Source organism: Vipera ursinii (genome assembly GCF_947247035.1).
Source record: "Vipera ursinii genome assembly, chromosome: 4".
In the NCBI taxonomy this organism is placed as follows: Eukaryota; Metazoa; Chordata; class Lepidosauria; order Squamata; family Viperidae; genus Vipera; species Vipera ursinii.
Genome location: NC_139514.1, coordinates 106179251 through 106205773, shown reverse-complemented (window position 1 = coordinate 106205773; position 26523 = coordinate 106179251). Strand labels below are relative to the sequence as shown.

At 39.2% G+C, this 26523-nt stretch overlaps 1 protein-coding gene and 1 long non-coding RNA gene across 2 annotated transcripts in view; both read right to left on the bottom strand.

Annotated features, from left to right (window-relative positions):
- LOC310639556 (uncharacterized protein) overlaps positions 1-26523 on the bottom strand; it is a gene marked incomplete at its 5' end in the record, with an annotated part of 500180 nt that overhangs the window by 161292 nt on the left and 312365 nt on the right. The gene's annotated exons all lie outside the window — the stretch shown is intronic.
- LOC310640193 overlaps positions 7623-26523 on the bottom strand; it is a 34980-nt gene continuing 16079 nt past the window's right edge. Inside the window, exons 2-4 of the long non-coding RNA XR_014492488.1 lie at positions 11124-11349; positions 9355-9526; positions 7623-8130 (exon numbers count right to left, since the gene is read on the bottom strand). This is a non-coding gene — a long non-coding RNA (uncharacterized lncRNA). The remainder of the gene's footprint in view (positions 8131-9354; positions 9527-11123; positions 11350-26523) is intronic.

Genomic DNA, 26523 nt, shown 5'->3' with positions numbered 1-26523 from the left:
TGATTAATCTCCTCTTTTTGTACTTGCGTAAGAACCGGAATGCTAGCATTCTCCAAATATTCATCAATGTCTTTTTCGTTAATCTTCTCCTTAGCATATAATTTAGAATAAAAATCCACAAAGGCTTCCTTAATAAAATCCTGTTGAAACACTACCTTTCCCTTATGTTCAATTTTGTCTATATTAGAATCCCTCTGCTTTTTCCTTAGTCTATAAGCTAGCCATCTACCTGGCTTATTAGCATTGCAAAAAGTGTTATGCCTGGCAAACCGCAAATTGGTAGCCACCTGGTCAGCCATTAGTTTATCAAATTGTCCTCTTAATAGCTTAATAACCTCCTTAGTCTTCACATCCAATGGATTCAGAATCAAGGCATTCTCTTTTTCCTTAATTTCATTCTCCAATTCTTTCCTTCTAGCTTCCAAAGTACGTCTGTGTTTATTATTCATATATATCAGCACCCCTCTCATATAGGCCTTGCTAGCATCCCAAACCATGTCCATAGAAGTATCCTTATTCATATTAATTTCAAAAAAATCCTTCATTCGCTGTTTACACTCTTCCACATTTTTCTGGTTTCTAAACAAGTTCTCATTTACGCGCCACGAGCGCCTATCTCTGTTGTCCTTATTGATCTCTAACCATACTGGGCTATGGTCAGAAATAGCTCTTGCACAAATCTTTACCTTCTTAATCCTAGAAAAAAAATCGTTAGTCAACAAAATAAAGTCAATCCTGGAAAAAGATTGATGTCTATCAGAAAAAAAAAGTATAATCCTTTTCATACGGGTGTGTGTCACACCAAATGTCTCGCAATTCCAAATCATCCTTCATTTCAAAAAAAGATTTAGGCAGTCTGGCATGACACGGAACACGCTTAAAAAAACCAGCCTTATCCATCTGTACATCCAAAACACCATTCCAATCCCCCATAAAAATAAACGATTTGTAATCCAACTGAGTAAGCTTTGTATGAAGTAAGCTAAAAAAGTCAGCTTGTTGTTGTTGTTGTTGATTAGGAGCATACAGTCCAACTAAAAGCGTTTTTTTGCCTTCTAGCAACAAATCTATCATTACGTATCTTCCATGCTTATCTGCTTCAATTAAGTCCGCTGTTAAAGCACTTTTAACATAAACAACCACTCCGTTTTTTTATTCATTGCAGAGGTGACAAATTGCGTACCCAACCTTGAATTCAATAAAAACTTTTGGTCCATAGCCCTAATATGCGTTTCTTGCAAGCATATAACATCAATCTTAAATTGTTTTAAATATTGAAAAACTTTCTTTCTCTTCTGAGGCGAGTTTAGTCCATTAACATTCCAGGTTAGAAATTTAGTCGCCATACTTGTCATCCCGAAGCTGTTGGAGCACATCTTTAATAGCCCCTCTGTCGCCTTTGGGCCGCGCTCCTCCCACTGCCTCACTGTAAGTACGCTTTGAAAGTTCCATAAACTTCTGCTGGTCTTGTTCTTTCATTTGTTTTGCTCTTTTTAAAGCAGCACGCGTCACCCTCAGCTCTCCAACATCAGCCAACGAAGTTGTAGTTTGATCCCCTCCAGCACCATTCTCCTCTGTCTGTCCATCTTCAGCCTCTTGAAGTTTTCCTTCTCCAGATCCCTTTGCCACTTCCAGAAGTGATAGTGGGGTTGCTTTTAAAACATTATTGTAGAAATCACGCGCCTGTGTCACAGTAACCAGATGGTATCTTTTACCTTCATGCATCGCCACCAGCCCAACTGGAATCTCCCATCTGAACCTTATATCACGTTGCTTAAGTTCCTGCACAAGAAATGCAAAGTCCTTTCTTCTCCTTAAAATCTTTGGAGGAATTTCATTTAAAACCAAAACTTCTTGGTCAGCAACCACTACTTTAGTATCATAGGCGGCTTGAATAACTTCATCTCTAGTTTCTCTCTTTGCAAAATAAACCACCACATCTCTAGGTAGCTTCCTCTGTCTAGCAATCCATGAATTTACACGAAAAGCTTTATCCATGCATCCCTTTATTTCAGATGCTGGCTGACCCAATACTGCTTCCAGAGCTTCAGAAATCAGCTGCTTTAGGTCTTCTTTAATATTTTCTTTTAAGCCTCTGATTCTAACAGCATACTGCATCTGATGAAACTGAACAAGACTCAGTTCTCTGTCCATTTTATCTCTTAAATCTTCATTCTCCAATACCTTTACTTCTAGTACAGCATTTTTTTGAGTCAAATCTTCCACTTTTTCTTCCAAACCTTGCACACATTCAGCCACACTTTCCACTGTAGACAAAATGTCTACCCTCATCTCACTAAATTTCTCTTCCATCCTCTCTTCTATCCTCTCCTCCATTTTCTCCAATTTCTCCTCCACCTTTGCCAATTTATCACCCAGTGTTTCTAAAATTACCTGGGCATGTTTTTCAAGAGCATCTTGTAAATCCTTCGATGTCAATGCAGCAGGAGGAAGCAAGGCTTGCAACGATGTCTGTTGCACCGGGGAAGTTCCAGCACTCCGAAGAGTTTTTGAGGGAGGTTTAGCCGCCATCTTTTTACTTTCACTTGTTACGCACTTTCACTTTAAGTTTAAAAAGTCCATTAAGCTCGAGAGTAAAAATAAAAGTCCTCTTCACCTTTTCCTCCTGTACCGCTCTGCCTGCTCCTTTTATTCCAGGGTCTTTCCTTCTGGCAGGGGTGGTCGCAAATGCCTGGCTCTGCTCCAAGAATTCCGGAGCAGAGACGCTGAACAGCTGGGAGCAACCCAGGCTACGGGGGAGTTCAATCCTTCAGCCGCCCAAGCTTTAAGCTCAGGCGGCCCCGGAGAACTCAACCCCTACCTGGGGCCTCACCCCCTCCTCTTCTCTCGGGGAGGGGGCTTCAAATTCACCCGAACAGCTGATCGGTGCTGTTTCGGGTGAAAACAACACAGCTGAGCCGCGGGCAGCCCGAAAAGGCTGTCTCCGGCGCCGCGCTGCCACCGGAAGTCCTTCCTTATGCATTTTCTTGACATTCTATGCCTATACTCATATATCAGAATAATCATGTGCCTTATTGATATCGTCATCTAAAGATTGGAAGTCAAAACTGAAGCTGAAGTAGCAGGTTCAGGCTATATCTATACCCTGGTGTTAATTACTTGATGGTCCACATCAAACCCACAAGTCTTAAAGTTGCCAAGTTTGAAGACCCCTGCTTTAGCTACTGCTCTATGTCCTTCCCTAGATTCCACTTGGGTTATGCCCTAATGCTATTATTCATCTTGTGGTTGGGCAAATAACTGAAGATTGGAACTTTATCAAAACCACAAGGATTTTTCCATAGGGGAAAATATTTATTTTCCATGTTCTGTCCTTTTCTGCCCCTCTTCATACTGTACTTAGTGCCAAGGGACAGGGCCATCAGGACAAGTGTACAAGTGCATCTGTAGACTAGTGCATGTATTGTCCTTTGTTTTATATACTTTGTAAAGGCTTTGTGACGTGTTTGGAAGTCAAGCACTTTTGCCTGCTTGACATGCAGATGGGGCAGGCCGATCTAATGCAAACAGTGTGGAGTTACATCTGCAGTGAGTTAAATCTTATTTGTTAGATTTAATTTTTCTTTTCCTTGTTGTATTTCTCCCTTCAAGGTACCAGATCCCATATCATCATAATACTATATTTGGTCAACTGATTCATTTATCAGATCAAAGCTCACGAAGTGTTAGAAAATTGATCCCCACCCCCTCTCTACTAAATTCTTCTAAAGGAAGCTGTGCAGCCCTAGCAATCTTCAGTTTCTTGATTTCAATCCATCCGAGAAACGTTAACATGTCAAGTTTCACCACGCCCTGCCAAGAAGATTATTATTATCAGAGGTTTCTTGGATGTATTTCTCAATATGATAAGAAATATATTATTCTGTTGCATGATAGATAATAGCTCTGCTAGGCTTTTATTGCTTCTCTGTTTCCATGGGAGGGTCACTGGTTCATTTTGCAATAGGCTCAACTGTTTGTGCTACTTGCTACGTTTGCTGAGAATATGATGACATAAGTCCTGCTTTTTTATATAAAAAAACTTGAATTCATATCTCCCATTGGATTATAAAAACTAAAATAAAGAAAAGAGGCCAATTAGACATATATGAACTTAGGCAAAATTATATGGAGTTAATAATAAATATAGGGATTCAGCTTAGTGATATGACTTAGTTGACCTTGGCTGATCTTGGAAGCAAAAAGTGTCAGCTCAGGTTAGTACTTAGATGGAGACAACCTGGAAATCCTATTGCTACAGAGTGGGTTGTGAAATTGTACAAAGAGCTTAAAATAAGACAATGGGCAAAGCAATATGATTTATACTCTGGTGATAATATCATTTGGAATCTGTAATATTTATAGACTATATTAAGAAATTAGGATTTACAATTTATACCGACTCCATAAAATATTTGGCCCTATATTTTTCTCAAAATACATAATTAGATGTTGAACAGAATATATGTAAATGTATAGACATAATTTCAGTAGGTATAATCTGATAGCAAAGATTTCCATTAAATCTCTGGATTAATATTAATTTACTTAGAAGAATAGGGACGCGGTGGCTCAGTGGGTTAGGACGCTGAGCTTGTTGATCAGAAGGTCGGCAGTTTGGTGGGGTGAATCCTGAGTGACGCGTAACAGAATGAGCGCCTGTTACTTGTCCCAGCTTCTGCCAACCGAGCAGCTTGAAAGCACGTAAAAATGCAAGTAGAAAAATAGGGACCACTATGGTGGGAAGGTAACAGCGTTCTGTGCGCCTTTGGCATCTAGTCATGCCGGCCACATGACCACGGAGACGTCCTCGGACAAGCGCTGGCTCTTCGGCTTTTAAACGGAGATGAGCACCGGCCCCTAGAGTTGGAAATGACTAGCACACATGTGCGGGGGAACCTTTACCTTTACCTTTACTTAGAAGAAAGATACAAGGACATGTTAAGAGAGTTTTCAATATTAATTCGTATCAGATACTTTACCTGATAGATTAACTAATGAGCCAAAACTCTTAGAATATCTTTGGTCAAACAGAGGTTGCCTTATGATGAAGATGGCCTTTACCTATCAGATTTTAAATTGTATTACTGGACTTTCATTTTAACGTGTGTGTTATGATGAATTTTTTAAAAAATAAATATTGTCCTCTTTTGATTTTGTTGAGAGCAAGTGCATAACCCCCTTTGAAATGTTAGCAAGTTTTAGGGTCCAAGTATATTAATCAAGGATCTTCCTTTCTACTCTTGAAAGCTGAACCAGAGTTGACATTGTGGAAGAACCCAAACTTGAAGGTTGCAGATATTCTGTTGGCATTCCTGGGCCAAGCAGTGGCTAAAACCCTTAAACCAGTTGATTTTAATGATTGTTTTAAAGATTTTGAGATAGTACATTCTGAATATAATTTATCAATAATATCTATTTGGCATTACATATCATTGAAACATATCTTGGCTAAATAGTATGATCCAGATGGTTTATCACTCAGAGATGATGTAGGAGATGACCAGGCTAAGCCCGAGGGAGGGGTCAAGTGCATCATCAGTCCTGAGTCCCTCTGAATCCACAAGATATCTAAGCCCAGCCCACCTTGAATTCCTTTGACTCTTATCTACCACCAGTTTGCTTTGACCATCAGTAGTTCAGATTCTTGTAGACAGTTTAAGTTTACAATAAATCTTTACACCCATTTGAAATGCATGGATCTTCTGATTTCCCTGGTACTTAACAGGTACATGGAATCCCAGGATCTTCAGAGACAGAACTCTTCTTGAACTAATAATTCAGTTTTGTAAGGAATTAAACATCAAAATGGTTAGCAAAATGGTTAGCATATTTGAATTTTGTAATGAAGAGTTGGAATACCCAATCTTGGAAATTTAGGTTTTAACATATTTCTCGTGGCTTGATTTCATTCTTCAGTTACAACAACCTATTATATCTACTTTTCTTTTATATTTATGGTCATCAGAAAATATTGTGTTTATTGGATTCCCTCAAAGAACATTTTCAAAGGATTGGACATCAGCTTTCTTATGTTGGTTGTGCATGAAATTTGGAGGTTCTTTACCTCATATGATTTAGTCTTGTCTAGCCATAGCTTTGTTTTGCTTCAGATGGTAGCATGTGTTAATACAACTTCAGATTTTTTTTAAAAAAATAAAGGTTTAAGGTTAAGGTTTAAATGTAATGTTAAATTACCATCCTTAAATATGAAATTTGTCATTCTAAGAAGAACCTTGCCTCTGTTGAGCCTGGAATTAACCAGAAAAGATGAAAGAAACTTACCCTCCCAATACTAAGAAATGGGTCCAGGATATAAGTCTTATCTATTTTGGAAAAAAGATGAAACAATATGTTTCCATATAGTCTATATTTAACTATAGGATTGAATTATTAGTATTACATGGATAATATAGGGAGCTGTTTTCTTTCAGAAAATTCCCTGTTCTGCCCCTTTTCTCTTTTATTTTAATCTCCATCAATGTATGCGTCAACTGTATAAATGAATTTGGCTGAAGCCATTTTCTCTTCGTTTTTGGTTGCCACAGAATTGGGAGGGGGGATGAGAGTTTTTTAGTTAGTCAAAACCAGAAGTCTTCAAACTTGGATTTTTTATGACTTGTGGACTTCAACTCCTAGAATTCCTCAGCCAGTCATGCTGGCTGAGGAATTCTGGGTGTTGAAGTCCACAAGTCATAAAAAAATCCAAGTTTGAAGACCCTTGGTCAAAAGAATGAATTGTTCTTTGGGAACCAAGGTCATTGCTGAATGCATTTTGGTGGGCTAAAACTTCTGTTAGAAAGCCCACACAAGTAGTTAATTGGGGAATGTGATTAATGACACTTTATTGGGGTAGGAAGTTCAACTTTGCAACATTGTAACCTCTGGAAGGGATTTCAGTCTTGGGTTGACTTTTGATCGTGCTGATACTATGTAGCCAAATAAATATGTTCTTTAAGGAAATTTTTTGCCTTGGAGTTCTTTTACTGGTCTCATCTATCGGAACCATGACATGTAGATTCTTTTCTTAATTGATAATTAATGTTGTATTTTTCCTTATTGGTGTTATAGTTGCTTGTATTCCAGTATTTTAAAAAATAGTTTAAAAATACAAGGCAACGGGCAAGCTGCTTTTGTACTATTGCCAAGGAATCATGAAATTACTAGGAATCAAATTATTTCTAAGGAGACATGATCTTTTAAGAATGAACACGTACAATCATTAAGGGGTAGACCCCTTAATGGTAAGCTAATTATCCTTATTGTAACACCAAATGTTAAGTCAGATTTTTCATGATGATAATGATTACAAAGAAAGTTCCTTTACATAGAGCGATACCATATCACTACTTAATTTCCAAAGCATTCCTGAAGGACTCTAATTCCAAAATAACATTTCCACACATTATTCATATTACCACTAGGTCCCAAATGTGTAATAAAGACTTTCTTTTCTTTCCTCTTGTCAGGACCCACCCCAATCCACGTCTTAGGAAAACAAAAAACTCTTGGAGTCAGTTCTAGTCCAAAAGGAATTTTTACTAGGACATGCTTGGTTGTGGAAATACTAGGCAGGACTTGGTATTGTTTTACAAATTGAAACTTTATAAAGAGTTCCCGGTTCAACCCCCCTTCCCTCAACCCCATTTGGTCAGCCCCCCATCATTTTACTTCGTGTCATCCCTTTCGTGGGAAAAAGGGAACTTTGAATCTTTATGGTTATTGCCTTCTTCCTTTACAGATTCAAATGGAGACACAGGCCAGATGCCCTCTTCCCTAACCCTCCCTTTTGTTCCCCCAGTTCAAAAGGTTTCCCTTGGTCTTTGAAATAACCTAAGGCAGGCTGAATCCACATGCGCTCCTCCTTACTCGGGAGATGGCAGAATCCATGGGGGGGATAATGTTTTAAACATACATTTATGAATGTGATATAAATGGATTCTGACACCTCTTCTCCCAAGGAAGTAAAGCAGTCGAGTCTTCATTGCAGTGGGGTGGAAAACAAATGAGGCAATTTCTTCTCCCTTCTCCTTTTTAAACATGTGAGGTGGAGAAGAAGAGAGTGAAGCTAAAGGAACTGTGATGAGTCTCTCCATTCCTTCTTTTTAAACTCAGCAACAGTGTGTTAGCCTGTATGGGAGAAGGAAGAAAAAAGGGATTCTTGTTTGTCTTCAACTGTTACACATCAATTAGCAAACTCACTGTTTTAGCCTATTGGCTAAACAGTTGCATATCCCTTATAAATCTAGATATGTTTGTAATAGCAACATGATTGATTCAAGTAAAAGTGCACTTCGTGCACTAGGTTAAACAAATTAAAGCCTTGCTTCCATAGCTGTCTGTGGGTGACTTTAAAGTCTTTGAAAGAATGGAAATTCCTGAAATTTTGTTATTGGAAAAGGGATCTGGGCATAATTTTATTTCTATAAGCATCAAGTTGCATTCTCCAACTCAGGTGGTAATAAATATCAAGAATGTGGATAGTTTCTTCAAATAAATAAGGACCATGAACTGGGATGTCCATTTTCTTTTATTGAATTATACATTATAGAGCGTATTTGCATAGAATATTCAGAAATATCAAAACAATATTTTATGCCATAGAGTGTTGATAAGGTGAAGGTAAAGGTAAAGGTTCCCCCGCACATGCGTGCTAGTCGTTTCTGACTCTAAGGGCCAGTGCTCATCTCTGTTTCAAAGCTGAAAAGCCAGTGCTTGTCCGAGGACGTCTCCGTGGTCATGTGGCCGGCATGACTAGACGCCAAAGGCGCATGGAGCGCTGTTACCTTCCCACCGTAGTGGTCCCTATTTTTCTACTTGCATTTTTATGTGCTTTCGAACTGCTAGGTTGGCAGAAGCTGGGACGAGTAACAGGCGCTCACTCTGCTATGCGGCACTCGGGATTCGACTCGCCAAACTGCCAACCTTCAGATTGACAAGCTCAGCGTCCTAACCCACTGAGCCACCACGTCCCCTTAGAGTGTTGATAGATAATGTTATTTTTTCTTCAAAAGCTGAATAGCATCACACTGTAACCTAGTCATAATTTAGTAGTAGGATTGATACATTATCTGATTCAGTATTTGCTTTATTTACTGGGAACAGGGGTTCTGGAAATGTCTGGAGTTTGTACAAAGGGAGTTTGTAGATGAGCATTAACAACATATCAATGAGAGCCAGCACTGAATCTGCTAGCTAATGCTTTTCTCCTGGGAATTCATATAGATGTTAAATTGCATGGAAAACAAGACAGAACCCGGTAGAATCCCTCGGGACAATTCCTAAGGAATCGTACAGAGGTTTCCTGGTAGTGCTTTCAAGTGTAAAGTAGAACATTCAGAGCAGAACAACTACCTCTCACTTCTCTTCAGCACTGCAACAGGTTTTGTATTAACAATCACAAAGAGATACATGTCAATGCAGACGAGGAAAGCTCAAGATAAACTGCTTCATTTCAGCTGGGCCAGAGATGGCTTCCCACATGTTAAAGCTTCATTGATTCATCCTCCAGAATGATGAAGACTGCCTGCAAAAGAGAAATATTTATGAACCTACTGATCATTAACGGCACAGAATTTATAAGCCATGATGGCATCTAACATGCTAGGTTTGGTATAAACTGATCCTCACTCTCTTCCTGATGAAACTGATTCATACAAATGGAATTAGAGACTATGATAGGCACACTAATTATAAAGTTGCTCAAAGTGATATAAATTTTGGCTTGGATGTGAGAGACCTTGTTGCAGAACATACATTTACAAATCAAACTGCTTATAATTGAACTCAGATGCTATCAAGTTATTGGCAGGAACCGTTGGACAGAGAGTCAGCCAGCCAACAGAAATCTAATACTTGATTTTTTTTTCTCTTGCAAGCATAAACTTGAAATAAATCCTAGTGTTTCTTCTTCTCTCTGATTGATGTGGCACAAGTGTTATATTGACACCTTCATCACATCTGCTGTGATAATAGCTCCTGCCATTTGCCCTCATGCTTCATCAACCATAAACCCTTCCCATGCTTAGAAGAATCAGTATTAAGCACCAGGGATCTTTCTTTATCATTGCTTGGAATAACTATTCTTAAAATTTTATTCATCCATCAAATAATTCCAGTTTCATGCATGATAAAGAATATCTATCTATCTATCTATCTATCTATCTATCTATCTATCTATCTATCTATCTATCTATCTATCTATCTATCTCCATCCATACATCCAGGATTGGGTAAATGATATAAGGAAAACTGTGTAATAGACTTAAAGGTAAAGGTTTCCCATTTCCAGGTGTGTCTGACTTTAGGGAGTGATGCTCCTCTCTTTTTCTCAACCAAGGGAGCCAGCATTGTCTGAGGATGCTTCAGTGGTTATATAGCCAGTATGACTATATGCCAAGGTGCACAGAATGCTGTTATCTTCTCATTGAAGTGGTACCTATTTATCTATTTGCATTTGTATGCTTTTGAACTGCTAGGTGGGCAGGAGCTAGGACAAGTAACAGGAGCTCACCCTGTCACATACCACTTGGGTCTCAAACCTGAGCTGTCAGTTTTCCAGCTGAGAAGCTCAGGGTCTTTAACCACTGAGTGATTGCATCCTCATGGTAGGCTTAATTATACCAAAATTGAAGCATTTATCTGATTTAATTATTACAACTAAGTTGGTCAATGGGTACAACTTGACATTGGATTTGCAAAACTATTTCTCCATGATATAAAGGAATTAATATCTGCTATTAACATAAATCCAGATTTACAACTTACCTTGAAGTTTGCAAAAAGTTAGACACAACTTCTAACCTTTGACCTTTTCCATTGTCTCCATTTCATTCATCACTGATGTTTCAAATAGAGTTGACCAATTCGAGTAATTAGAAGATACGTACAAGATTTTATAGGATTTAAGCTTTTATTATCAGTGGGAACCTTGCTAAATATATCTTGCAGAGACGAATTGTGTGCAAGTCCCAACATGGTTTGAACGGAGACAAGTGCAATGATTTCTTCATAAGAACATGAGAGCTTACTAATCAAGCACATTGCAAAAATATTCGAAGAATGTTTGCATCCATATCATTTAAGATCAAAGGAACCTTCAAAGTATTACATAAAATTCTTACGGTATATAAAGCATGATAAAGTTCTTTTGCATTGTTGATGAGGTGATTATTATCTTTTTTCTTCCTACTCACTCCACTTTTCCTTCCCCTTAAAAGTACACATGGAAATGTTTGAATTGAGTCAGAGCTTAGTTTTTGAATGTGTGTATTTCATGCCGGATGTACATAAGTCGTTTGGTATGCATGCTTTAGATACTTGATGTACTATGCTGAATGCTTTGGAAATCTGAAAAAGTACAATATAGTATTTTATTATCAATCTGTTTTATCCACATAACTTAAATATTTTTTTAAAAAAACGGGCAAAACTTCAATAATACCACTTTCATGTTAGCACTGAGCCAGAAATAACATTTTGTAATTGGGAAAAGAGATAATATTCCACTTCACCATCCAAGAATAAGATGGTAGAAATAGGCATTTTCAGGGGAGATAGAAAAGTAAAGTTGTGTAACAATTTTCGACATGTGTAAACTGTATTGCACACATAAAAATGTATCAGATTTCAATCAGAAGTCTCAATTGCCATCTTTACTTTTTAAAATTCTTTTCTCCTGCAGCCACTTCTGGTATCTTTATTTATTTACCCTCATAAATTGCCCCGTCTTAGGTCAATCTTTAAGCTAATACTGATAGAAGAGAATATATGTGGCTCCATGGTTGAACTGTAGGGTCCTTGATGCTCTCTGAGCTTGATGGTTTTCTTGAGACATTTCATTACCAAACTAGGTAACGTCATCAGTTAAGCTAATACTAGTCCAGTGTAATCTAGATTTAGTCATACTTAAAGTATTTCCAGATAATTTTTTGATGCAGGTTTTTTTTTTTACTCTGTCTTAAAACTCACTGGGTGACTTCGATAGCTCTCTCTTAGTTAATCTAGTTTAAAGGGGAGAAGAGAATCAAGTTTGGTGTAGTGGGTTAAGGCATCAAACTAGAAACCAGGAGACTGTGTCTTCTAGTCCCCCAATAGGCACAAAGCCAGCTGGATGACCTTATGCCAGTCCATCTGTCCATCAGCCACAGCAAGGAGGCTATGGCAAGCCCTTTCTGAAATCTTGCACAGGAGAAGAGACTTGTCCAGGCGGTCACCAGGTGTTGTGATTCAGGGTCAGCCTGTGGGTTCGGCAGTTGGGTCGGACGACTCAGAGGAGGAGGGGGGTGTTGAAGACCTTGCTGAGGGGGTTGAAGATCTTGCTGATGAGAGCCCTCAGCCAGGCCCCTCCCACTTGGTCACCACGGAGACCCAGTTGTGTGAGCCTGACAGCGTGGATGAAGATGACCCACAGCTGGCCCTGTTCAAGGACGCCCGACGCAGGAGGCAGTCAATTAGGAGTAAACAGAGGAAGGCAATGGGGCTCCTCGGAAGGAGGCAGAGAGAAGCCACGCCCTGAACTCTATATAAGGGGAATGTGTGGGAGGGCTGGTTTGCTGAAGGCAACCGCTTGGATAGTTCCTGTTTCTTGGTTCGTGTCTTGTTTGTTTTTGTAGCTATAAATTTGGCAGGCGTAATTCCAGCCTCTTGCCTTCTTGTAAGAGGGGTTGTCCCTGCCTTTTCTGCAGGGCCGGTAGCAGGCTGGTACAGAACACCAGGAGTCAAAAACTGACTGGAATGCACACACACACACACACACAAAAGGGGGGGGGAAATGCTCAAATATGTAAACAAGTAATAAACATCTTAGAAGCTGCATAGGAAAATCTTTTCAGTTTGGAAAGCAGCTTGTATGTTTTATAAGCAGCTATAGCTCAAGAAGGCTAAGTCTTAAATCCCTTCGGGCTCAGAGGAGTAGTTGAGGAAAACAACAACAACAACACACCTTCGGTTCTTAGCTTCTGTTTCCTTTTTCTTCCTTTCCTTTCCTTTCCTGTTCTCCTTTATAATTCTTTCTCTCATCCCTCTGTCAAGCAGCATTAAATATTAATGAAGGCTGAAGCTCTTTAAAGACGTAAATGGAAGAGGGGAAAAAAAAGTGCTTTGAGGATCACTGTAGGCAAACGCTACAGTCTTTTCCCGACATGCACCGTGGAGAGCCTGCTAATTCGGTTTCAATGATACTGCCGACAGGCTGGTTGTGAAAGGCTGCCTTTGATCTATCTTTTACATTCATTCACCTTAATAAGAGCCGGCTTTATAGGTCCAATTAAAATCACCACCCTCCCTTATTATCTCTACCGAGCATGACAGAATTACAGTGGATTTCAGGAAATGTTTCCCCTTAATGTGGAAGTTCTTGGCGCAAGCGGCAGACTTGACTTTAAAAAAGTATACTTTAATCATTTTATCTCAACTGGCATAACACTGATTTCAGGCCTACAGATCAGCTGCCTTAGACTGGCTTATCCTAACAACTCCAAGGTGTAAAATAAATTGCCATGGCTTGCAGAAAAACCTAGAGTCTTCCACCCATTAGAGTCCTCCTCTTTCAAGTAGTAGGTTGGAGTGAAAGTTTCAGCTTGCATGGTGATTGGTGAGAGAGAAATGATAGTTCAACATCTGGAGAGCCACATGTTGCAACTATGTGCTGTAATATTGCTTCTTATTCCTCCTCTTTGATGAACTGTTATTCCATCTCTGGATGAACACAGGAGAAGTGACCATGGTGTCTTTCTCTACATTCAATGTTTTGTTCCCCCCACACACACAATTATGTCAAAGCTGAGTAGAAGAAAGTCTAATGACAAAGGATAGGAACATTCTGGCCCTTTAAAATTTTAGAAGTTCCAGCCAGTTTGGTCAAATAATCCAGAGCTTCATGAATTCCCTATCCTTTCCTGAGCCTTTATAGAATAGAATTCCACTAACCAAATGCAACTTTTGCATACTGTTAGGGTGAAATTGTGCTCCTCTGTGAAATTTCTTTTCTTGGAAAATTTCTCATTGTTTTTGTATTCCTTTATTTTATGATCACGGACAATTCCCAGGAATGAAATAATTTGAAATGAGGAAGATATAAATTATGCAGGAGTAATCAAGACACTGGGTTGCTGTTGTTGTTTTTAACATTTGGCTGTGGTCTTGGTGCCTCAATTGCATGTGTCTCTATTATGCTGTACTGTTTTCCTTCTAATAACAGTTGGAGGGTACTTTCTTTCGATCCCATTTATTTCACCCATTTAACTTGATTATAAACACTTCCCCCCATCTTCTTTTCTCTTTCCTGGTGCAGCTCAGATTAAAAGCACAAAAACCAATTGTACTTATGAAAGTACAGGAATTAAAAAGCCACATTTTTGAGTTTAAGCCTTCTAAGCAGGTAAAGCTACCAGGAAAGCTATTTATCATTCACAAATGTCAGACATTTTTTATATGTATATATAAAAAGAGGACATGCTAGAGAAGAATGTTATTTCTTTGTTTCATTAATCAGACATCAAAATTTAATTAAAAAAAATATGAAAAGAAGTTGCTGAGGCAAAGAAATGCAGATGGTTCTCTGCTTGTTGAGATACCATCTTAGTTCATCCACAAAGATCAATAATTTCTTCCACACCAATACTCCTGGATTCAAATGAAGTTTGGGGTGTTAACAAGGTTTAATTATCTTCACCATTATTGGATAATTGCAGTTTTAAATTGTTTTATCAAAGTTAAAAGCAATATTTTCCCCAAGTTTTAAAATTCTAATATTATTGGCAATAAACCTTTTGTTTTTATGAGTGCTTAAAGAGAATTTATTCTTTATTATAATGAAAAACTGAAGTTCAAAGGGGAAAACGCAGTGAGGTAAATAATAAACTGTTTTTTCCTTAGGGGAAAGAAAAAACTATTAGTTTTCCATAATCCTGTACTCCACATGTTCTTTTTATCCAGCAGAATGTTTATTTCTGTCATAAGTAGGAATTCTGTCATGCTAGGAAATTTTCTTTTGCAGCCATGTTGGTCCCAATCACATCTCTAAGTATTTACCAACCATTCTTTCCAGAACCTGGACAGTTAACTGTTGAGAAAACGAACGGTCCAAGGATAAGGATAAGATAATCTTTATTGTCATTTTTTACTGTGGGCACAATGGCACACATCAAAAATGAAATTTAGTTGCCCGCTCTCAAAGTGAAACACTTACATGACACACACCTAAAACATACTATATACAAGCACATGTATAGACCCACACCCCTACATATACATAACAATAAAATATTAAATACTGTCCATCTTGAATATACAACGGAAGGAGGAAGCTTGAGAGTTCACAAGGTTAACGCTGTATGGAATGAAACTATAGCTGAAACTGGATGTTCTGCTACGGATACCATGAAGCCTCCTTCTCCAAGAAGGTAACAAGGAAAACAGGTTGTGAAGAGGATGTGTAGCATTCCAGATAATCTTATGAACCCTGTTCAAACAATGCTTCTTTGCTGTGTCCTGGATGGGAGGGAGGGAACTGCCAATGATCTTTTTGGCCATCCTCACCACCCTCTGCACCGCCTTCCTGTCTGAAGCAGGGATGCTTCCAAACCAGACTGTGATGCTGTATGACAGGATGCTCTCGATCGTTCCCCTGTAGAAAGTGGTCAGGACAGGGGAAGGAAGATGTGCTTTTCTCATGCGACGCAGAAAATGCAGGCGCTGCTGTGCCTGCTTCACCAGTTTCTCACTGTTGAGCGACCAAGTCAGTCTACTCATTAGCTGCACACCCAGGAATTTGATGCTGGTAACCATCTCCACAGGTGAATCATTAATGCACAGAGAAGTGTGGCTGTGCCTGCCTTTTCTGAAATTGACAATGATCTCTGGGTTTTTTGGTATTTAAAACTAGGCTGTTTTCCTTACACCAGTTCACCAACCCCTCAACCTCCTTGTGGTAAGCTTCCACATTGTCATCATGAATAAGGCCCACTACTGTTGTATCATCTGCAAACTTCACAATATGGTTGGTGGCAAACCTAGCACAACAGTCATGGGTATTATAAGGAACAGTTACTCTAAACCACGGGTGTCAAACTCGCCACATCAAGTGACGTGTCACAAAGTATCGCGACTCTTTTTGCATTGCTGGCAATGGGGTGGGCATGTCTTCAGTATGATGAAACCGGCCTGTGGGCCTGCAGTTTGACACCCCTGCTGTAAACTGTTAGGTAAAGGCACAGTCAGAGTTTAGGTGAGTGTTTGAGCTTGACAAACATAGTCAAGTTCCAGAGGGTAGAATATTAAGATATTGTTAGGCCACAAGAGTTAAAAATTTCCAAGACCACGAGCAAGAATCAGTGGCAAGATGGCACAAATACAATAATGTTCTGACACTTAAATGCTATTAAGCAGATGCTTAAAAATGGAAGTACAAGTAGATTCATGTATATCTGGTACTGTAGCTTCTGGGCTACTTAGGAACAACTACTTGTTCCCAAATAGAAACTAAGAAGATCAGTACTCAGAAAATGATCTGAGCAACCTCATACTTCTCTTTTCAATGTGATTGAATTGAAAATTAAATTCAAAATTTTGAAAATTTAAAATACTCTGATTTCTATATTGTTCTTCAATACTCTAGTGGGCTGTACACAATCCACTGTATGGTATATCTGAATTGGAATCCATGGTTGCAAATTTGTGGGTGTTGGTTATTCCCCCATGACTTATTTCTCTAGAATTCAGTTGGTGCTAATCACACACTTGATCCTTGAATGAAAAGTCATTTATAATCACCTTGACAGTAAACATTTATATATACATCATCAGGTATACTTTTAAAAACTACAGTCCAGGAAAGATGAGAAACTTTAATATTTGTGCACCTTTGCAATTCCCTCAATTAAGGATGGAGTGATACGATTTGTGTGTATATAGATATGTGTGTGTGTGCGTGTGCGTGTGTGTGTGTGTGTGTGTGTGTAGATATAGAGATATAGAGATAGAATTATGATGGACTTCCATTGTCTAACATAGTTATACACCGGAGACAAACTTCTTTTTTGTCCAATCACACTTGGCCAATAAAATATTCTGCTCTGCTCTGCTCTGCTCTGCCTGTAAATCCAAAAAATATATATAAAGAAGATATGAAATATTTATATCATCTTGATTGTGTGGGGGACACAATGAATGTTTTTATTCCTAAAGATACAATCTCACATTCATCATCGGTTTCCTTCCGAATTGGGCCAGAATACAATTACCTAAACAGTCATCAGCTTTAAATTATTCTGTCTGCATTGATGTATATTCTGCATTGCAAAACAGCCTGAGGAAAAGCAATATTTAGTAAGATTGTTAAGGCTTGTTTGGTGTAAACAGCAGCCTGGGTCAGCAGCGATATCAGAGTTGTTTAGAGTGGGAAATTGGCTTTCCAAGTTTGGGCAATATTTGCATGTGCTTCTTATTGACTCAATAAGAAAAAAGATAGTTTCAAACTATCTTCCTTAATTTAAACCTTTAGCAGAGCCATTTTCAACAGGACTAAGATACAAGAGTCTCTGGCTGCACTCATGGAAGGTGTGTGTATTTAACACACAGCTAAATATACTGTAAATGAAATAAAAAACTTTTGGTTTCATCCCCCAAAAGGTGACTGCTCAGGAGGTGTAGAGGTTCCAAAATGCCCTTTTGGAATCCAATTCAGAATATGAACAGCCCTCATGTTTTTCATTTAAGAGGAAAGCTCCAGGTATCTTAAAAAGGTCTTGTTTTGGGGATACTCTGGGACAAAGGAAAATATATTTCAGACAGAAGAAAATATACAGCTGTTACTTGGAATCAAAGTTTTTCCCCTCACCCTAAAGAACCTAACGGAGTAAGGTAATTGTTTTGAGCATGCACCTGCAATCACACATGTCCACAAGGAGACCATTCCCAACACTGGCCATTCTCTACAGGGTATCTTTTAAAATTTCCTGGTGGGAAGAAGAGAATGGTGGAGACATGCTATTTGCTAGTTTACAATGAAGCTGGCAAACATCCAGGCAGTTCCTAAAAAACCACATCAGTTCCCTAAAAGTGAACAGTATGTGTATAGATCTTTCTGTCCCCTCCCTCTTGGCCCAGAATCCTTCTAAACAGGCAGCTGCAAAACATCTTCCTTCTTTTACTGGCTGAATCCCAACAGTTCAAATTGTTTTTTCTGAGCAGGTGACACCCAGTAGCAAGCAGCCACAGGCCATCCAAAGCTAATGAACAAGCAGCTTCTACTTATTGCATACTTATATAAATCCTTCAAGACGGTTATCTCCTTTACTTCACAGCAGCCTTCTCATTAAACTGCAGAGAGGAAATGCTTCTGCCTACCCCCAAGTCTTCCTTTTCTCATATCCCAGACAACTCTTCCCTACTGCATGTTTACAACTCTCCCAGGTTGTTTGATCATTGCCACACTAGGTAAGAAAAACCAACTGTACAAGTACAGACTAGGTGAAACTTGGCTCAATTCTAGTAACTGTAAGAGGGATCTTGGAGTCCAAGTGGACAATCACTTAAACAGTTTGAGGAAGCAGCCAAAAAAGCCAACACAATCCTAGGCTCAATTAATAGGGGGACAGAACCATTTTACAAAGCCTTGGTGTGGTCCCCCTTGGAACACTGTGTCCAGTTTTGGTCGGCATATAAAAAAAGATGTTGAGACTCTGGAAAGAGTGCAGAGAAGAGTGACATCAGCACGGGGTTGGACTAGAAAACCTCCAAGGTCCCTTCCAACCCTGTTATTCTGTTATTTTGTTAGTATTCTGTTTCTTCTGGCCTTTGGGTCCCTTCACAAAAGTGATGTCCCTGTTCTTTTGTGAGATGTTTTCTCTCTGTGTCTCCACCACCTTGGCTTAACTGCTTTCATTGTACTAGAACACATGGATGGGATTTCATTTCATGTTCCTCCAACTTTTGATGCTCATTTGGAATTTGTACAGTAATGTCTATTATAGGTGGGGAGTCCAAATAGCAAGTGTGAATGGCTTCCCGTTAAAGTGGTTGCTGCAGAATGAGCACAGCTGGTTGCCAAACAACCATTTCCTGGAAGGCAAAGTGAATTCCTTCAACACTACAAGTAGCTTGATGTGTATTAAGGAATCGATTTTTATGTATCAGGAACGTACCGGGGCTGTTAACTGTGCCAGGCCGGGGGAGGGGAGGAAGAGAGAGGGGAGAGATGAAGAAAAAACTCTTGCCTGGTGCTTTTTTCCCCTGGCTTGACTTTCTTGAGAGGAGGGGGTTTGCAGCGGCCTTTTGTAATACTTGGTTTCTGGGGCTAGGTTTTCTACTTTTTCATCCATGCTGACTCAGGGATTCTGATTCCTGTTAAAACCACAATGAAGAGTCAAGAAGGGGGGCACCTCCAGAAAATCCCGGAGTGCACTTGGTGCCTTCCCCTTTCCTGAAGCTCCCTAGGACCAACCAAGCACCTCTCCTGCCTGCCTGACCAAAAATGATATGCAGGTTCTGAGGTTTTGCTGGTAAAAAAAAAATACAGGAAACCAGAGGTGTTTTTTTTTAAAAAAAATCCCATTTATATCCCGCCCTTCTCCAAAGACTCAGGGCGGCTTACAATTTAAAGCACAAATCAATGTGCTTTATGGAAACCTCTCCCTTTTCCCTCAGCATGGCTGGCTCAGGAGTTCTGGGAGTTGAAGTCCATGAGTCATAAAAGAGCCAAGGTTGACTACCCCTGGTCTATACCATCAGAGTGAAAGTTGCATTTTACTTTTCCTATGGCCCACCCCCCCTTTTTTAAAAAATCCCATTTATATCCCGCCCTTCTCCGAAGACTCAGGGCGGCTTATAATCTAAGCACAAATCAATGTGCTTAGCAATAGCCTTCATTCTATGTATATGCCTGCTTATTAGGGCTTTCAGGGGGCCCCCAAGCGGCATTATTACAAAGTCAGCTTATTGCCCCCAACAATCTGGGTCCTCATTTTACCTACCTCAGAAGGATGGAAGGCTGAGTTAACCTTGAGCCTGGTAGGATGCGAACCTGCACTAATTGGTGCAGGTTGCCTTCAAGCTTTACATTTTTATTCATCTGAACAAAAAAGATGGGCTCCTCTAAAAGAGAGCAGCCCTAAAAGACAAGAAATCCTTGTATTTATTCTTTCTGGTTACATAAGCAAGCCATCCAGCAAAGCTGACACGCATACGATAAAAGATTTCACCCAGTAAGTCTGGCATGCTGTAGATAAGAGAGCAGAAGTAACTAAACATGTTCCCTTTGGGGTGTTTCCCTAAAGATATCGTATGTTCTCGGGTGGGTTAGGACATTGGGTGTTTTCTTTGCTGGCCTTTCATGGCCCTGCATCCAGGACTTTGCAAGAGGCCAAAGACAGTTAGGGCCATCTGCACATTCACAGTTGATATTTCCTACCCTGTCCCCTAATTCTGGGTCAACAACCTCTCTGCTGTTCAAGTGTTACTTTATTTCCAAACTCTCTAAACTTTTGCTTTCTGTTTTTATGATTTGTTTTAGTTTGAATTGGTCTTGGACTTGGAAGCCCTTCCAGTGGAATAGAATGAAAACCAAAGGAATAAAACTGTAAAAGGTCAATTTTGAAAGCCAAGTGAGAACTTAATTAGGTTATTTTACTGACCTAATTAAGTACATTGGCATTGAACCACATAAACAATCATTTTAATTTCCATTATCTTGCTGTGGCTACACACAAAAAAAAATATTTAAATACTGTATGAGTGGGAAGGGAACTTTAAAATAATGGAGAGAGATCTTTACGTTGCAAGACCAAATAGAACTTTTAAGATTTTTTTTTTAAATGGAGTGTTCTATAAGAATATGTCCTTCCTTTTCCTTCTTTCTCTCTTTGGATCCTGTTCACCTACCACTGTTCAGTTGACTGGATCATAGTGGTAGATAGCTAGGATTGATATGTAAGGCAAAGAGAGAATCATGTTTAATTGATTCAGTGATTTCCAGGGAAGGTGTGGCAAACCGAAGATGTCTCTGTGAAAGCAGAACTGACAACTGTGGCAAACATCAAGGAACTGGTGATGTTCCTTCTGATGAGGCAATAGTTTTTCAGTAGGTTTGAGCACTGGAAGATGACAGGATCAATATTGTCAGTAATTATGTGTGCTTGTATGGTTAGGCTACATCTAAAAGAAGTTAGTAAAAGAGTGAGAGATATAGAAGAAAATTTTATCTTACAAAAAATAAATAAAAAAGTACTAGAAGTGGAAGTAAAAATGGCAGACCATGAGAATGATTTGGAAGAGAACACTTTACTGTAAATTTTTTTTAAAAAAATTAGCAGAGAAATACAAATCATAAACCAAGAGAATGACCTTACTGGATCTACAAAAGAGGCTTATTAAACCTTTGAAGAAATCTCTGTGATAGGATGAAGAAGAATTGAAGAGAAATCAAATCCTACGACACTATTTGATTGAATTAAAGATTTAAAGGAACCAGATTGTTGGGGGCAATAAGCTGACTTTGTAAAAATGCCGCTTGGGGCCCCCCCGAAAGCCCTAATAAGCAGTCATATACATAGAATGAAGGCTATTGCTAAGCACATTGATTTGTGCTTTAGATTGTAAGCCGCCCTGAGTCTTCGGAGAAGGGCGGGATATAAATGGGATTAAAATAAAAATAAAAAAAATAAAAAAAATGTTGGAAGTAAAAGGAAGGGATATAAAAATATAAAAGTTGGTTTATTTGACCATGTTTAAAAATATAATACTTCCCCCCCCCAAAGGTCTGGCATCCTTTATAGATTTTTGTTGACACCAATATTGAAAAGTTGATGTTTTATGGACTTGCTTATAGAAAAGGAATGGGAAATGGGATGAAGAAATATCTGAAGTTTTATAGGCAGTTATTACAAATTTTTCTTCTTGTGATGAAGTTTGGAAGACATTTCTTTACATATTTATTTTTCTTTATTCTTTCTCTATCTGTTTTCAAATTACTGTCTGGACATTTACTAGTCATCCTAGAGAGCTCCTGTGGACATGTGGCCTCTGTAGAATTACACTCATTATTACCATTTCAATTTCCACTTTTCATAGTATAGGGTAGGCAACTAGAGAATATGCCAAAAGAGTTGGGTCAGTAGGGCCTCTCTGAAACAGTACACAGTGGTGATGACTTGAATATACCTAGTGCTTTTTTTGTAAAAGAAAAAGGTGCCGGAACTCACACATGTCATACAACCCACCTTGCCTACCCTACAAGGTTCCATTCAAAAAAGGTGCTGGAACTCCGTTCTGAGCGTTCTATGAGAAAAAAAAGCCCTGAATTATATACCACTATGTTACACAATTAACAAAAACTATGGCAGAAGTGTGGCAGACAATAGCTGCTTCCTAGCCTTTCAAGTTCCTGCCCTCTAGCATTTGAATGGCATTTGCCCTACTGATATCTCAAAGGGCCCTGAAGACATTATTTATTATTAAATTGGCTGCCTATCTAGCCACAAGGTAACTCTGGGTAGCTTACAGCAATTTTAAGGAAAGGAAAAAATGGATGCTTTTTAGTTGAGTTTGTGGAGAAAATGCTGAGACTAGCCAGAAGAACAAAGAATTCAGTACTGGATGAAGTAAACACCAGATAATTCATTATGCTAGTCTTTGGCTGAAATAAACTTTGACGGAACATAAAGCACTGAAATAAAATTGGGATGTATTGTAAGTATAATAATATAATAAATAAATCCCTCCCATCTGGGTTTTTTTTTCTTTTTTGATCTCTCTACCCAGAGGTGGGCAGAGGAGAACCAAGAAGGAAAAGCAGGCAATCTGAAGGCAAACATGTCACAGACGACATCCTCAGAGGTGCCGTGATTTTGCTTTGTTTCACTAAATGTCATAATTTTTATTTTATTTTAATTCCATTTATATCCCACCCTTCTCCGAAGACTCAGGGTGGCTTACAAGCTTAGCAATAGCCTTCATTCTATGTATATGCCTGCTTATTAGGGCTTTCACACACACCCCAAGCGGCATTATTACAAAGTCAGCTTAATTGCCCCCAACAATCTGGGTCCTCATTTTACCTACCTCGGAAGGATGGAAGGCTGAGTCAACCTTGAGCCTGGTGGGACTCGAACCTGCACTAATTGCAGGCAGCTGGTGTTACTTAAGGAGGCATTAGCCCACTGCTCCACCAAGGCTCTAATATAGAGAGAGGGGAGTATTGTCCAATTCAGTAAAGTCATTTTATTTTCCGCTGCCCTCTTTTTCGATGGACATTTTTTTTAAGTCATCAGGGTCTTTCTCAGTTGCTTTTGTCTTTGAATTGTGTGCCCAGATATTTAAGCTTTAGTTTCATTATTAATGAAAGAATGTAGGTACCCCATCACAGGAGGCTTTTGAGAAGAGACTGGACAGCTATTTATCTGAAATGGTATAGACTCTCCTGCTCAAGCAGGGGGATGGATTAGACAACCTCTGAGGTCACTTCCAAATTTGTTATCCTATGTTCTATGTTCAAGAATGCCTCCATCCAGGTCCTAACAAAGATCATTCACAAGACCAAGCACTATCATTAGCACTAACACTTAGAGTTATATCCTGCTTCATTGTGCTTTATAGTCTAGGTGGTTTACTGACTCAGCATCTTGCCCCCAACAATCTGGGTCTTTATTTTACCGACCTCAGAAGGATTGAAGACTGACTCAACCTTGAGCTGGTGAGGATCAAATTCCTGGCAGTCAGCTAAATTAGTCTGCAATGCTGCATTCTAAGCACTGTGTCACCCAGCTGCAATGCCATCTCCATTCCATGGCCATGCCTAAATCTTGACTGGAAGGCTTTAATAACTGCCCAGTTATCATCATAGTCTTCAGAGATTTCTCTGGCTGTATAGTTTACAGAGGGTATAATAATAATAAAAAAATAAATCCATGAAAGTCTTCTTAAGCAAGGAATAGTCCACAGCCATGTTCAAGAGCCAATCCTGTGGATCCAAAAAAGGATGCCATTTCCTGGGATTGTTTGGTCTCCAGATTTTGGATAGGAATGCATCCAGACAGGAATTTCTTTTTGATCTACTGGAAATGCTAGAGATTAAATCTGAAATATTCTGCAGAAGAAGGGTGAATTTCACTATTTGACTAAGACTCTACTCACAGTTCCTACTGTCTATATTTAAGCACACAGTAAGATCATAGAACATAGAACAATAGGGATACTTGTAGCAGCTGAGGCTGATTCTGATTTCTAAATTTCCTTTTCAATAAAGATTAGTTAAAACTTTATTATCATTGTTTCACATGAGGAAAACAGAATTAGGTTGACTTTGAACCCAGTGCTATTTTCGAAAGATCATTTCCTCCCATTATACGGGAGATTATGCTTGAGGAGTAAGGCAAATACCTTGTGTCCTGAATATATATATGAAAACAAATAAGTTTGAAATGCATATCAGTCTCCCTTTAATTCTTTGTTAGCAATCTAAAAAATTTACACAAATATGAGCTGTCACTGTTGTGACTACTGCCTGTCGATGGCCTTCGGTTAGGCTGAAACAGGAAATAAAGATTTGTCCCATGTTTGGGGCCTAGCAAAGTAATCTAAATAGTTAACAAGCATTATATGTTTAAATTACTAACAAAGAATTTAGGGAGGCTGAAATGCATTTCGGACTCATTAGTCCTCATCAGTCAGTCATACCCTTCTGAGATTCGAACCTGGGCTGCTTGCACGTTAGGCAGTGTTTTTACTTCTTGAGCCACAGGTTCTGTCTCGCTTTGTTAGCCTTTTTGCAAGGGGAGAAATATGTGTCATATGTTAACTCTTAGATTACCTTGCTAGGCCCCAAACATGGGGCAAATCTTTATTTCCTGTTTTCAGCCTTATCTCAAAGGCCATCGAACAGGCTGTAGTCACACCGGACAGTTCATATATTTGTTTAAATTACTAACAAAGAATTTAGGGAGGCTGAAATGCATTTCGGACTCATTAGTCCTCATCAGTCAGTCATACCCTTCTGAGATTCGAACCTGGGCTGCTTGCACGTTAGGCTGAAAACAGGAAATAAAGATTTGCCCCATGTTTGGGGCCTAGCAAGGTAATCTAAGAGTTAACATATGACGCATATTTCTCCCCTTGCAAAAAGGCTAACAAAGCGAGACAGAACCTGTGGTTCAAGAAGTAAAAACACTGCCTAACGTGCAAGCAGCCCAGGTTCGAATCTCAGAAGGGTATGACTGACTGATGAGGACTAATGAGTCCGAAATGCATTTCAGCCTCCCTAAATTCTTTGTTAGTAATTTAAACAAATATATGAACTGTCCGGTGTGACTACAGCCTGTTCGATGGCCTTTGAGATAAGGCTGAAAACAGGAAATAAAGATTTGCCCCATGTTTGGGGCCTAGCAAGGTAATCTAAGAGTTAACATATGACACACACACACACACACACACACACACACACATATATATATACACACACATATATATATATATGTACACACACATATATGTGTGTGTGTGTGTGTGTGTGTGTGTGTGTGTGTGTGTGAAGGTTGTTAAGTGCTGCACACTATTTTCTGCTCGGAGGAAATGGCAACAGCATATGTGGCATGCTTTTCATTAAATCCAAAGGTAAAGAATAAAACAAATTTCCAGAAGGGAGTACAGACTGCGTGTCTCCTCTGTAACCGGATGCAAACACATAGAGAACAAAGTGGCTGCTGTCTTTAGATACACAATCCTCAGAGGGAAATTGTAGAAAACAGATCATGGTATCAGGGCTGTAGGGCCGCACAAACAAATGACTTTATTCAGCTATTCATTTTATTCAACCCCCCCCTCTTCTTCTGCCCAGCCAAATCATTTAGGGAACCAGGTTTGTGCACTTTGTAAATGCAATGCCTCTCTTTCAGAGTCCCCTTTCCAGCCCAGCTATTTAAAGCCTATCACCTGGCATCAGATTAGCAAAAGAGGAAGGATGTACCAACAAGCAACAAAGGAACAAGCTTGGCCCAGTGAGATGACAGGATGACTCAAAAGAAGTGTTAAGGATCACTCAGTAGTGTACTATTTCTAAGGGAGGAGCATGGAATTAGGGGTTTGGCAACATTGTTAGACTACAGGTCCCATAACCAGTGATTATGCTTACTGAGACAGGTGGGAGTTTAGGGTCTCAAAACATCTGCAGAGTCACTGGTTCACCATCTCTGTTTTAAAGAGCAAGAGCAGATTGGCCGTGGGTAATTGTATATACAGGGAAATTCCAAGGTAAATGCATTTAGGAAGTTGAGGGTGAAGGTTACTGGCTGGGTAACATCTTCAGTGGAGTTTAAACTAAGCTCCTAAACTCTGCTGAAGATGTTACTTAGCCTGGTAATGAAATGTTTGGAAACCAACCCACAAGCTCGGAGAAGAAATCTTCACCCTCATCCTCCACCTGAGCTACAGATATTTGCTGCTATTCAGGAATTTCCCAGATTTCCAGATGCCGCCAAAATTAAAACAGCTATTTAAAGTGTTTGAACCAAAAAGGAAACATAAGAGACAGTT